Here is a 14,661-nt window from a genome sequence, read left to right as displayed (position 1 = left end):
CTTACAATTTTCCAGGGCTCCATAGAGTTGTGGGTCTCTTTCATTTTGACAACGAAAGGATTATCACTTACGAATTTCAAGCGATGAGCCTTCGATATCTGCATTGTGGTAGTATTCAAAAATGTTTCGGCAGCCAATTTAAAATCCATGAAATCATGTGATGTCATTGAAATAACATTAAAAGGCTGCTTGTCACGAGTATTTTTCATCATATCAACAAGATCTGCAGGAACAATGGAATGTGTTACTCGTTTCCTTTTTTCGATTAAAGCAAAGTCCCTGTCGCAGCTAAGGAATGAATGCCCGCTCATTAAAAATTTATGCTCTATCGATGTAAAAACTTTTTTATACACAAGATATGCCCATAAAAATATCATCATTTTATTTTTATTTTGTCCACTACAATTGTCACTCCACATGATGAGATTCTCCTTTCTTATAAAATTATTAGAAAACATTTTGTAAATGCAGGATGCTATCGCATTTCCCCCTCTTCCTGTAATAGCTTCATGCCACATAAGCATATACCCATCACCGGTATTTTCGATATGCACACCCAAATTGAAATTTGATAATTGTCGCGAATAGTACATGGGCCCATGAGTTAAAGTTGGTGTCAGCAAAACTTGTTGCAAGTCCATGGCGGCAGTGCATATATTACTACTCGGCATCTGTGATTTTTTTATATCAAGTGACATCTGTTTTGTTGCTTTTTCTGCTTTTCGATGGTGTAATTCAAGTTGATTCTTCAGTATTGTTTTATTAGATGGATCGGCATTTATTTTAGCAACATAGAGGTCGCACGTTGCACATGTATCAGTTCGTTTCTGGCCAAATTTTAAATTCGGAAACTCCTTTCCAAAAATTTTAGAGTAGAACTTATATGTGACTTTTGACTCCGGAAAAGATATCTTAAATGCTTTAAACAAACGATGTATATTTAAATCTGGACTTAAGTATTCTTTCTCTGATCTCGCTCGACCATAATGACTTACAAGTCTGGGAAACATATTTACATGTTGTTTAATTTCATCCTCATCTTCGTCTGAATATTTTCGTTTTTTCTTATTGATGTTTCCTCTTGATTCCAAGTAGGTTGTATGTCCTTGTTTCTTTTTATCGAGTAGTACTTGAATCTTTTTTGGAGAAAGGGAAAAAATGTTCATGAACGTTGCTTTGCACACACCGACAACATTTCCCTTGCCATCTGGAAGCATATAATATGCGGTGCATTGTCGCCTACTTAGAGCAGGAGATTCATAGGTTCCATGCCTTCTTCTTTTAATTTCTGTCAAATGGATTAATCCCATCAGAAAAGAAGATTGCTTTTCATTGTTTTTTAACGCATAGAATTCCGTGAACAATGACATCTTTTGTTCGAAAGGTATTTCTTTGCAGTTATAGCTGCATTTGCAGATACACTAAAATAAAAAATGAAGTGAATGAAAGCAACATAGATAATATAGGTACGCAACCGTGGGCGTATCTTAGGGACTTAGGGTCAATATCTATCACTCAGTAGAAACTAAACTAGAGGAACTAAATGTGGTGGAGTGTAATAATGATATAGTAATTTCTCCCGGTTGCAATCATTAGGGCGTAACTTATTTTCTGATATGCCGTTAACATAGTTATTTACACATTAATAATAATATTTACGAAAATATCCATGAAAATATAATTATTAAGGTTTAATTATCTTTAAACGAATTTATAATAAAAAATATATTTTTAAATTCTTTTTTTGCTCTCCTAAAAACAAGTAAAAATAAAGTTTCACCCAAATACCTCTGACCGGGAGATTTAAAAAATTGAATTCAATACAAATACTCCATTTAAACTATGTCATGGTTGGCAGAAAATTACAGGTTGGCACATCCCTAGCGCATGATGAGTGACATTTTATCTAGTAGAGACAACCGGTGAAGATTTAAAACAATGTACAAACCTCTTGATTTGGGGGTCGTTTTGCAGGAATCAACTTTCTATTGGATGTAAAATATTCTTGTCCAGAATCTTTTAGCTTCTTTCGGGCCACTTGGGCACTTTTTTCCCCCTTTTTACGTCTTTTAACGCCACCACTATTCACAGAGACCGGTTCATTGTCAACCATTTTGATACAAATAGCATATGACTGGCGATGGCACTTAACACCTTTTAAAGGAAAACAGATGTTGGTACTTACAACCAACGCCATCTTTAGAATTTTTTATAAAATATTATTTGTACTACAATGGCATTTATACCCTTCTGTAGGACATTGGCCTTGGCACATACTATCCATTTCTTAAATAAAATCATTTTCGTTATTTATGGCACTTACACCCTTTTAAGTTTCTGGTATTCACATAGACTTTTCTTACCAAGAGTTGCAGTTCTTCTTTGCTGCTAGCAAGAAGCACGGCATCATCAGCATGCAAAATACAGTTAACAGTTATACCACTCATTTTTGCTCTTTCATTCTAACCTTTAAATTTCATTCTAACTCTAACTAAAGTTATTTACGACTTTTAGGTAATAGTCTAAAAATTAAATATTTGAGTTAATGAACTAAAGTATTAGACATAGAAAAGTCGGTAAGTGTTTATATATAAATATTTATTAACATTTACAAAAGTATTTCGCTTTTATATAAAAAATGTTTTTCTGACAATGTATTATAATTTTTTTTACTGGCTCGAGGAGCTGTTTAAGAATCATATCTTCATGCTGGTGACAATAAGCTGTATGTCACGACTTGATTGGAATGATTTCTTCAACAAAGAGTAAATTCACACGTCCACTGGACAATGGACTTATATCATATACAGGCTGTTCATTAAACCATGTCACATCCGAGACCACGACGATCAGTATGAGCAAGAAGACATATTGGCACATTATTTTATTTTTTTAGAACGAATAAAATTTAAAAAATAAAACATAAAATATCAAATGGTTGCTTACTTCCGCAGGGGTGAAACGAGGGGGAGTCTGATACGCCGACCACCGCGCGGCGCGCTTCCCTCGCTTCTCCCCTGCAGAAGTTATTTAAAAAAAATAGTTTTAATTTATTTTATTTTTTTAATTAAATAAGAGATATTTGCGTTATTATGATTTACCCAAATGTTTAATTTTGAGGGCCATTTTCAACGAGTTGTAAATAACTTACTATTAGAAAATGGAATCGAGTTGGGGTAGAGTGGGATTCGAACCACGGACCTTTGGCCCGTGAGTCCGAGACACTAGCCACAGGACCACGACCCGATCAATTCTTTGTCTACAATGATATCAGTGGCTAACTTATGAATAAATTTTATAGAATCTAGTTGAAAAGGTTCATTGACATTTGATTGTTTATTTTTTTAAAGAGTTCTTTAGCTGGTGTTAGATAAAAGAGATCATAAATGAGTTTCTATATTTTATTTTGCTGTAATTGTAGTCTGTTTATGTTTATAACATTTATGTTATCATAATAAATAAATTTACATATATATTTAACTGCACTTTACCCACTTTTAAAATAAGAATGAGGAAGTTCAGCGGTTTTTTTCAAATTTTTTATTCGTTAATAGACTGTTAAACTAAGTCAAAAAAATTTTTTTTTAATTTTTACATATCGTATTATCGGCGCTACGATTTTTTAAAGTTTTGTATTTCTGAAATAACTCCGCGTGTGACGTCAGAGGTTCATTTCCGCTTATTCCCATTCAGTTCTTCCTATTGGTCCAGAAGCGACAAGCAGACCGGAAATCTTCCATAGCTCTCAGATCATAGGTTGATTCACATGAATTAGTGACGTCATTTAAAGTAGTGCGTTTTTATCAAAATATTTTTTATTATTTTTTCTGTACATTTTCAAGAAACTTTGCCGTACAATTTAATGCTCTAATTTTTACCCCGCGTAAGAAAACGTTTTTTGTATCCAATTTCCCGTAGGGCTAGAGTTCCTCATTGATAAACTGTTATTTGAAAAAAATATTTTTACATTATAAATTTAAGATGTTTCTATTCACTCATATCAAACACACACTCACCCTGTCCATAAACTCACCCTCACACCCATATACACTCACATACATATTTACATACTTACCTACCATAACCTCACTCCACTCACTTACCCACGCATCCACACACAAAAACTCGCACACATGCACTTCTACATGTATTAATATCTAACTGAACTGAATTTATATAATTGTATTTATGTGGAAAACTGATTTGGCTTTATTTTATGTTTTTTTTATAATGTTGTGCATATTTTTTTGTATTGCTTTTGTTTTTCTGAATAAACAAAACAAAATAACAATATGTCCAAGTTAGGATAAATCTGAGCCTATAAGCAGAAGCCATCAACTGGGTAATGTTATGAAATAATGCGGGGATAATTATTCTCATCAGGCTCGCGCCTTTGGCTTCCGATCCTTTCTCCTTTTGGAACTGAAGGATGTGATTTTCGACCTAGGACTTAAACGTAGTGGACATTACTTCATTGACTTATTTTTAATATTAAAATCGAGAACTAAAAATTGGATACAATAAATGTTTTCTTGCGCGCGGTAAAAATTGGAGCATTAAATTTTACGGCAAAGTTTCCTGAAAATGTACGAAAAAAATAATTAAAAATATTTTATTAAAAACGAACTACTTTTAACGACGTCACTGATTCTTTTATTTTTTATTTTATTTTATAAATTTATTGCATAAAATAAGTATACATATTTTATTTTTTTATTTTTTTATTTAAATCTTAAAGTAGGGCACACATATCATACATATTGTTATGTGTGTTCTAATAATAACATTGAAAATATATTTAATTTATAAATTGTTTATCACATATGTCTTGACCATTATTTTAAATTTTGATATGTTTTTTTCTTCATAAATATTTTTTTCCATTTCGTAATACTTTTTAATTGCTTTAAATAAAATTGAATTTTGTGACTTTGCCTTTTTCCTAAATGGAAGTCTAATTTTGTTCTTTTCTCTAGTATTGTGATCGTGTTCATGCTGGTTCCGATCAAATTTTTTCCAAAATTCTGTTTTTTCATTAGAGTTTATAATTTTATGAACAAATATCATTGTATTGTAAAATATTCTTTGTTTATATGTTAATAATTTTATTTCATTTACCATCGACTTTACCCTCGTATATCTGTTTTTTTTCAAAATGATTCTAAAGGCTTTATTTTGTAATACAGTTAGTTTATCTATGTTTTCTTTGTTTGATAAAAATAAAATGCTACTACAGTAGTTAACGTGTGGTTCAATAATTGCTTTGTAAATAGTTTTGCAGGAGTCCTTATCAATAAATCTTCTGATCCTTCCCAAAATTGATATTTTTTTTGCAATCTTATTTATTACCATCTTAGCGTTTTGGTGAAATGTAAGTTTTGAATCCAACATTACACCTAAATATTTAATTTCAGTGACTTCATTAAGTTTTTCATTTTCTATTACAATTGATGGTGTAATTTCTATTCTTTTGTTTCCTATATTCATATATTTAGTTTTGTTAACATTTAATTTTAATTTATTAACCTTTAGCCACAGTGATACACTATTAAGATCATGATTTAGTCTGTCCATAATTGTTTTATAATTTTCTCCCGATATATATATTAAGGCATCGTCTGCAAAGAGTCTTATTTTTGAATATTTTAATGTTTCGACAATATCATTTATGTATATAATAAACAAAACCGGTCCGAGAACCGATCCTTGTGGTATATCGAGAACTAAAAATTGGATACAATAAATGTTTTCTTGCGCGCGGTAAAAATTGGAGCATTAAATTTTACGGCGAAGTTTCCTGAAAATGTACGAAAAAAATAATTAAAAATATTTTATTAAAAACGAACTACTTTTAACGACGTCGCTGGTTCTTATATTTTTTATTTTATTTTATAAATTTATTTCATAAAATAAGTATACATATTTAATAACAGGGAATCAATATATTTAGTTATTTATTTATTTATACGCCCAATGGGCATTTTTATAGACACATGTATACATAGACAATTATTATTTAAAAAAAGAAAGACTCACTCAATGGTTTATAGTTGACTTTGTCGGAGTGGAAGCAGACCCCTAAAAATAGTGTCGGTAAAAGACAAGAGATTGGTGGTAGTTGATTTACCAGACCGAAGACCACGTTGCTGATCAACCAAGATATTTTTGAAAATAGGAGTAATTTTATGCGTTAATATTGCTTCGAATAGTTTAGGTATGTGAGATAGAATTGAGATCGGTCTATAGTTAGTGACGTCCGATTTGTTTCCAGATTTAAGGATAGGTGTAATAAAAGATGATTTTCAAGCTACTGGAAACTCACCAGATTGAATTGATAGATTGAAAATGATAGGGGGTAGAGAGATAACAAGTCCACAATTCTTAATTAATATTTCGGGAATACAATCAGGACAAGTATTGGTTTTACCTTTTAGAGATTGGAGAGCAATAAATACATCGTTGGCCGATATATGACAGCAACAAAGGTCAACTGAAGGTGACCAAGGAGAAAGTATGGGATGTACAGAGTGGATTTATGAATGGTAGAGGATGTATGGATCAAATATTTGCATTACGCAATATGACAGAAAAGTTTTTGGCGAAAAACCAGAAGCTTTTTTGCGCTTTTGTTGATTTGCAAAAAGCATTTGATCGAGTTGATAGGAAAAAATTATGGATGGTTCTATCGGAGTATGGAGTGAGTGACAACCTTGTCCGCGCTATTGCTTCTTTGTACAAAGATAGTGTTGCGTGTGCAAGGGTAAATGGGTCATTAACTTCCTGGTTTGACATCCCTAAAGGAGTCAAACAGGGATGTGTAATGTCACCGTGGTTATTCAACATATACATGGATAAATGTATGAAAGAATTGAAAAGTATGGATGTGGGAGCGAAAATGAGTAATCTAATTGTCAGTTGCCTTCTGTACGCCGATGACGCAGTCCTCCTAGCTGACAGCGAAGAGGAACTGCAATCCTTGGTTACAAAGGTTTACGAAGTGTGCAAGGAGAGTGATTTGCTAATGAATGTGCAAAAGTCGAACGTCATGGTCTTTGAAAGAAATGTAACTATGACTGAATGTAAGATTGTAGTAAATGGAGATAGTTTGAAACAGGTCGAAGAATTTGTATATCTGGGTAGTATGTTTACTAGAGATGGAAATATGGACAAGGATATTGAAAGGAGGGTTAGTGCCGGTAACAGAGTTAATGGTGCCTTAAAGTCTGTCGTAGCAAATAAGTGTCTATCGCAAGAGGCTAAATTAGCAGTTCATAATGGAGTTCTGGTACCAACCCTAATGTATGGAAGCGAAGCATGTAGTTGGAAAAAAAGGGACGAAAGTAGACTGAATGCTGTTGAAATGCGATCCCTCAGGCGAATGTGCGGAAAAACAATGCATGATAGGTGCCCTAATGTCGAAATTAGAGCAGAATGCAAGGCTGAGTTAAGCATTATCGACAAAATTAAGAAAGGTTTTTTGCGATGGTTCGGTCATGTGGAGCGAATGAATGATGAAAGAGCGGCTAAAAAGATTTATGATGCGAATGTGTCTGGTTGTAGAAGTCGAGGAAGGCCGAGAAAGACATGGCATGATCAAGTACAACAAATTCTTGAAAGTGGTCATGTGAAAAGTCGGAATAATCGACGTGCGTGCATGAGAAGATGTATGAATGTGAAGGAAGCAAAGGAAGTGTGCCAGGACAGAGTGGTGTGGCGTTCTATCCTTTCTGCCTACCCCTCCGGGGAAATGGCGTGATGGTTAGTTAGTTAGTTAGTTAACAAAGGTCAACTGTATTATGGGGGTCAAATGTTTCGGCATAATTCAGTGGACAACTAGAAGAGTATACTGTGTCTTATTTACTCGTATCGTAACAGACTGATTTCCAAAGACCATACTGGAAGGGAGTCCATTTTCTTTCTGTTTCTGAGAAACAAATTGCCAGTACAATAAATGTATATATTGTTTTATTTTTTATAGTAAACGCCGATTTTCGCCAGTGAACTGTATTTATTTACGAGAGAAACAAAAAACAAACCGACACACGCGTCGACTTATGACTGCGATAACTTAAGCATGTTCATTATTGTTCATTGCGATCGCTCAAATGCTTAGCATGTTTTTAAGCATGTCGATAGCTATTTGTCATTGATTCGTGAGAATTGTTTTGAATCACATATCCTCATAATAAAATCATAAATAAATTTGGTTCGAAGGACCAAGTCATGGAAATATTTTGACTCGGTTATTTTGTAGATTCCTAAGTTCCACAAGTGGGGTGGGCTCGCGGGCGGTGCAGGTCGTGTCGAGGGAGTGCTGACGCAGCGCCTAACGGTGTCGAATCCAGGCGATGACCTGAAGTGACCGCGGGAGCCAGGACCCTCGCTGCAGATGGTCCCGGGACATGAGGAGCCGCTGACCGGAAGATGGTTAGCTGTTCTGTGTCGTAGGATGCTCGGAGCGAGGATGCTAACGGTACACCACAACCAAATTGGATTCAAGTCTTCATGGGCACAATAACCATGCCAACATTTCGCTCTCGCAAAAGTATCTATTATATTCTTTATTTAACACTTTATATACACACTAGCTTTTCCCCGGTATTTGTTTTAGGGTGAAATTAGTTGGGTGTTTAATTAGTTTTGTCGTTTATCAATAAAAAAATTCTCGATGAATAATGATTTTTTGAGATAGAAAGTAGCCTGTACCGATTGCCGGTCCTCTAACTACAACTCTGAAAAAAAATGACGATTCGTTAGTCTACTGCGATATAGCATCGTAATTATGTTTACAAAACCAAAATCCTACCACAAAATTAAAACGAAAAGTAAGCCAAGCTAACCATTGATAAAACAAGCAAATTTAAGAAATTTAAAGAATTAATTTTAAATTGATTATTTTTGACATTCTACCTTGCCTTATTTATTTTCAAATAACGCTGCTTTTTTAATAAACCCTTCACTTCTGTTCAATGTACTTCATAGTCCTAATGCTCCTATATACCTGCGTGAAAAATTTCAACGCTTATCAGTTCATGGTTTACCTCTTCGTTCTCATTCTCAAGGCACTCTCTTAGTACCCATCCACAATTCCTCTTTCTTCTCTAACTCATCCAAAAACGCTCGTCCAGGGTACTGGTTCTATTTCACATTCAGAACTGTATTCTACGTCCGCCTGGACCCAGAAGGAATAAGATACTTAAACAATATCATCATAATTATTCTCTTTCCGCCCCTGATGGTGCATAGGGCACTGTATTGGTACACAAATCGCAGCGTATCTTGATCGTTTTTGTTACATGAAGGTAAGATGATCAGTCTTACGCTTCAGGTACCAGTCAAGGGACTATGAAATATTTTATCTCCTTTCTCTTACTGAATCTCTCCTTCTTTACTCTTTCCACTTTTTCCCTTTCCCATTAAGTAATAGTTTTGATTTAATGTTTTATAAACAAATACGTTTATTTCTATTTTTATATATCTTTAGCTTTTTAATATTTATTTTCAATAGAATATGTTTTGTAACTTGAATTATAAAAATAAAACTATTATTTTATTGGTTGGTTGGAAGAAAGTGCCATTTGGCAATAAGCCCGCCAATGTGCAAATAACATTAAGTACAAAAAGTTAAATAAACATTCTAGTGTAAAACACATTTTAAAATAAGTATTTAATGTCAACCATGTCGGGAATCGAACCCGAGACGTCTCGCATGGTAGGCAAACGCGTGTCCACGAAGCAGACGAGCGGTATTTAAAAAAAAAAATTGAATTGAAAAGGGCACACATAAACATATTTTTATATGTGCTCTAATAATAACAATGTGAATATATTTATTATTAATTATTATTTATTAATTATTTATTATGAATTATTATAAATTAATTGTTTATTATTAATAATTTATTAATTTATTAGTTGTTTAACACATATTTCCTAACCTTCATTTTGGATTTTGATATTTTTTCTACATACATGTTTTTCCCATATCACAATATTTTTTACTGCCTTATATAAAATTGTTTTTTTTTCTTCGCCTTTTTTCTAAATGGGAGTCTGATTTTAACCCTTTCTCTGGTATCGTGTTCATGTTTATGTTGGCTTTATTATTTTTTTTTCCAAATATTTTTTTTTAGAATCATAAATATTATACACAAATATCATAGTACTGTAAAATGTTCTTTGTTTATATGTTAGTACTTTAAGTTTATTTAACATTAAATTTACTCTTGGATAGTCTGAAGATGCCCATTAAAGGGTGAAAGCGCTAATTGGTCAAAATAAATAAGTGGAAGTGTACCAAGTATTTTTTAAATTAATAACTTATATGTAAATATAAGTTATTACACCATTACAATGGAATTCCATCAAGAATTGTCAATAAATATTTTAAATTAAATCTTGTATATCAGTTTTTTATCAAAATAATCATTCTTAAGGCTTTGTTTTGTAATATATATATATTATATATTTTTTCCAGGAAACATACAGTACAATAACATAGTTTTAGACTAAACAAAATTAGACTTAACTCTAATGGACCAGTAAAGTTTCTATATTATACAGGGTGTTCTTTAAACCCTGTCGCATCCGAAACCACGATGATCAGTATGGGCAAGAAGACTCATCAGCATATTAAAAAAAATATTTAGAACGAAGTAATTTTTAAAAAATAAAATATTTAAAAAAAACAAATTTATTTATTTTATACTTTTACATTGTTTGTATTCTTTTTTTTATACAGAATAATGTTCCCTCACTGGGGTGTCCCGCTCCAAGGGAAACATTTTACAAAATGTGAAACATGCCTAAGATTAGCTATTTAACGAAGTCAACATAAAAATAACAATAAAAAAACGTAATCAATCCAAAATAACCTAATTATAATTAACATAATAAACAATAAAAAACAAAAATATTCATAAAAAACATAACCAATTTATATATACCAATTTTTAAAAAATCACAAAGAGTGCATACATACAAATGGTTGCTTATTTCTGCAGGGGAGAAGCGAGGGGGGCGCGGCGTGCGGTTGACAGTGTGTCAGGCTCCCCTCTCCTCTCTCCTCGTTTCGACACCACAGGAGTAAGCAACCATTTGTTTTTTATTTATCTTTTATTTTTCAAGATTTTATTGATTCTAAAAATTTATTTTAATCTGCCAATATGTCTACTTGCTCATACTGATCATCGTGGTTTCGGATGTGACGGGGTTTAAAGAACATCCTGTTTAACATGCCCAAGTTATCAATGAACTATTTATATTATTTCAAGTACAATAATATTATAAGGCAAAAAAACGTAAATTTAAGTAGTTTAAAAATTAAAAACAAAGTAAAAAAGTTATGTCCAAATGCTTGCAGACTGGCTGGATTTCCTCCCTAGGGAGTTGTTCATATTTAAATTTATTTCAACAGAGAGGGAAAAATTTTTGAGAAGGGAATATGGAAGTCTAGGGCTTATGAGCACAGTGTGTAAAGTGGCCACTTAAACCAGCCAATGACAGGTCATATGCCCTGTAAATGCCTAGACTTCCATATTCCCTTCTCAAAAATTTTTCCCTCTCTGTTGAAATAAATTTAAATAAAAAAGTTATGTTCAAAGTATCTAGTTAGTATTTACATAAATGGAAAAACTATTAAATTGAAAAAAAAAAACTTACTAAAAGTAATTAAAAGGCAAGGATTAAAATACATTAGAATTAAAAAACATGCTCAAATGCAAAAAAAAACATTTATCGTACATATTTTAAGGAATTAAAAAAAGAACAGACGAGAAGCAACTTTTAAAGAAATAAAAGACAATAAATTTAAGTAAATTTAAAAAAAACATCTTGATAAATATTAATAACATTATGGTAAGAAAAGCAATTGTAGGCCTCGTGGTGTAATGGTCAGCGCATTTCCCTACCATGCAAGAGGTCTCGGGTTCGATGCCCGACATGGCTGAAATGAAATATTATTTAAAAGGGTGTTTTTACACTAATATATTTTATAGTCCCCAGACTGGTACCTGAAGCGTAAGACTGATCACCTTATATTTATGTAACAAAAATGACCAAGATACGCTGCGATTTGCTCTGCTTTTTTTCTAAAAACAACAAATGGAAGAATTGAAGAAATATGGATGTTTAAACATAGGTAAAATGGAGAATGCTACACAGTGTTTAAAGTGGCCACTTAAACCAGGCAATGACATGTCGTAAGCCCCGTAAATGCCTAGACTTTCATATATCCTTCTTTAGGGTATTCTCCATCTCTGTTTTAATTTTTTTATTCAAAATAGTTTAAAAATATAAAAACATGCAGAGTGCAACAGAAAAAAAAAAGAATAGCAGTATTTGAAGTAATCTCTAAAATTTTAAAGAGCTATGATATTTTTTTTTAAATTTGGTTAGTTTGCTTAAATTTTCTTGGTTTTTAAATATAATATGCCGCTACACTAGTTAATATATATGTGCTGTAATAGAGGTCAACAAAAATGATATTCAAAACAAGAACTTCATTAAAAGCTTTAGGTAAATAGTAGTTACGCTGTGGGAGGTTGGTATGTACTATTGCGCATTTCTCTGCTTACCCACGTGCCGGCGGAGAGCGGCGAGACAGTACCTGGCGCAGTTCACACCTGCGCATCATCTGCTCGACCTCATCTCTTGGCACGCTCCCTATTTTATTGGTAAAAAAGGGTCAGACAGGGTTGTCACAGACGACTTTTCATTTTTAACAATTTCTTCATCTATAACGGCTCTAGCTATATCTTAAACAAATATTGATTTATCCTCGAGTATACTTCGGGGGTTAAGGGTCATAAGGGCGAAACTACAAAAACACAGTTTTGAGATAAATGATAAAACAGTTTTCAATAAATAATACTGTCTTTTAAGGGTAACAAATAAAGAAAATAAAAAAAAAGTCAATAGAGCATAAAATATTTTAGAGACAAAAAATATGAAACTACGCTTTCGTCTATATGACCCTAAATTGCGCTTACATTAGTAAATAACCAAATTGATGTAAAAGGTGTTTTATTCTTCTGACTTTAAACAAAACGCTTCATTTGTAGTTTCACACAAATTTATCTAGGTAACTACTTATCGGATGAGTTTCATCTTTTTGTCACTAACAGGATATTTTGTTTGTATATCAGATTAGTACTTAACACAAAACAGCATTTTTTGTAGTTTCGCCCTTATGACCCTAAGCCCCCGACTTTAAAATGTATTTAGTAACACTATTACACACATGTGCACAAAAAAATGGAATATTTAGTTATTTTAATTACTGAAAATATATCATCTTCTTCTTCTGCAGCCTTATTCTCTCCACTGCTGGATGGCGGCCTCTTCCAAACGTCTCCATTCCTTTCTATCACCCGCTTTCATCATCCACGTTTTACCGGCAATAGAGGCAATGTCGTCTACCCATCTTTTCTGTGGCCTTCCAACACTTCTTTTGTTTGCCCATGGTCTCCACTTTATTATTCTGGGTGTCCACCTGCCATAATTTTGTCTTTTCAAGCATATAAGGACTTGATTATTTTCAAAAATATATTGAAGTTTGCCGAAAGCAGCCCAATAAAGACATATTGAGGACCTAATACCGTATTCTACCATTTTATTATTTAAAAATCGTCCAAAAATATGTAACTCAACTCTAATCAATATGAGCACGAATCTGTTGTATTTAGCCAACGATAGTCCATTGATCGATGACACACATACGGGCAATGATTTCACCTGAAATATAGAGAAACGACCGATGAAGCCAGTCATCATTTTATCATTAACATCATTCCCTTTCCGCACCTAATGGTGCATTGGTAAACCAATCGCAGCGTGTATTGATTTTTTTTGTTACATGAAGGTAAGAATATCAGGAACTATGAAGTATTTTAGTGTAAAAACGCCTTTTTTAATAAATATTTCATGTCGACTATGTCGGGAATCGAACTCGAGATCTGTTGAATGGTGAACAAAGACCATTACACCACGAAGCTGACATTTTAGATTAAATACGATACTTTGTATTCTGTAAGACTAATAGTATTACATATAAAACGTCCGTTTACAAATAAGCGAGGTCATGTAGTACATTCACGCCATGGAGACGGGAAGAACAAAGAAACGTGGCCTATAAAGAGACTTCAGAACGTGGCTCAGTCAACCCAAGCAAGTCAGCCCAAAGAGTCAGTTCAGCCATGTCAGCTCATCGCAGTCACACAGTGCCAGGGTCCAAGCCGGTCACTTCAAATCATCATCACCAGTACTCTCGTGTTCCGCACACTTATTCGCCATGTAATAAATACACATGAAACCCCAGCGTCTTGTCTTCTTTCCACCTCCAATTGAGGCAGGATCACCAACACTCACCATAAATCCTGTTATAAAATTACCGCGCCTGACAGGACACTGCCAGTTTGGCCATTCTATTTCCTGCTCGCTCACTTCGCTACTGTTTTCAACGGCATCTACGCATGCACGCTTGAATTTTTCCCGCTGTTTTCGCCGCTGAATATTTTTGGTACGTCTTTTTCCCTTCACGCCGCGAACATCGGACATCTTTACGAATCCGTCGCCTTTCATTATTATCCCCGCGCCTCCAGCGAGATTGTGATAATGCAGTTTCCTGGTGACCAAGTTGTTTACATCAAGATAGGATACGTA

At 33.4% G+C, this 14,661-nt stretch overlaps 1 long non-coding RNA gene across 1 annotated transcript; it reads right to left on the bottom strand.

Annotated features, from left to right (window-relative positions):
- Positions 1-379: 379 nt before the first annotated feature.
- Positions 380-2,121, bottom strand: LOC148273887 (uncharacterized). Its single transcript, XR_015824435.1, has 2 exons — positions 1,949-2,121; positions 380-1,421 (listed from the first exon to the last, which is right to left on the bottom strand). It is a non-coding gene; the product is annotated as an uncharacterized LOC148273887 (long non-coding RNA).
- Between the last annotated feature and the right edge of the window lie 12,540 nt (positions 2,122-14,661).

Source organism: Micrasema longulum, unplaced genomic scaffold, assembly GCF_059751315.1.
Source record: "Micrasema longulum isolate JH-2025_06_02 unplaced genomic scaffold, ASM5975131v1 h1tg001813l, whole genome shotgun sequence".
Taxonomy (NCBI): Eukaryota; Metazoa; Arthropoda; class Insecta; order Trichoptera; family Brachycentridae; genus Micrasema; species Micrasema longulum.
Note: the sequence above shows the minus strand (reverse complement) of the source record. Positions and strands in the feature narration are given on the sequence as shown.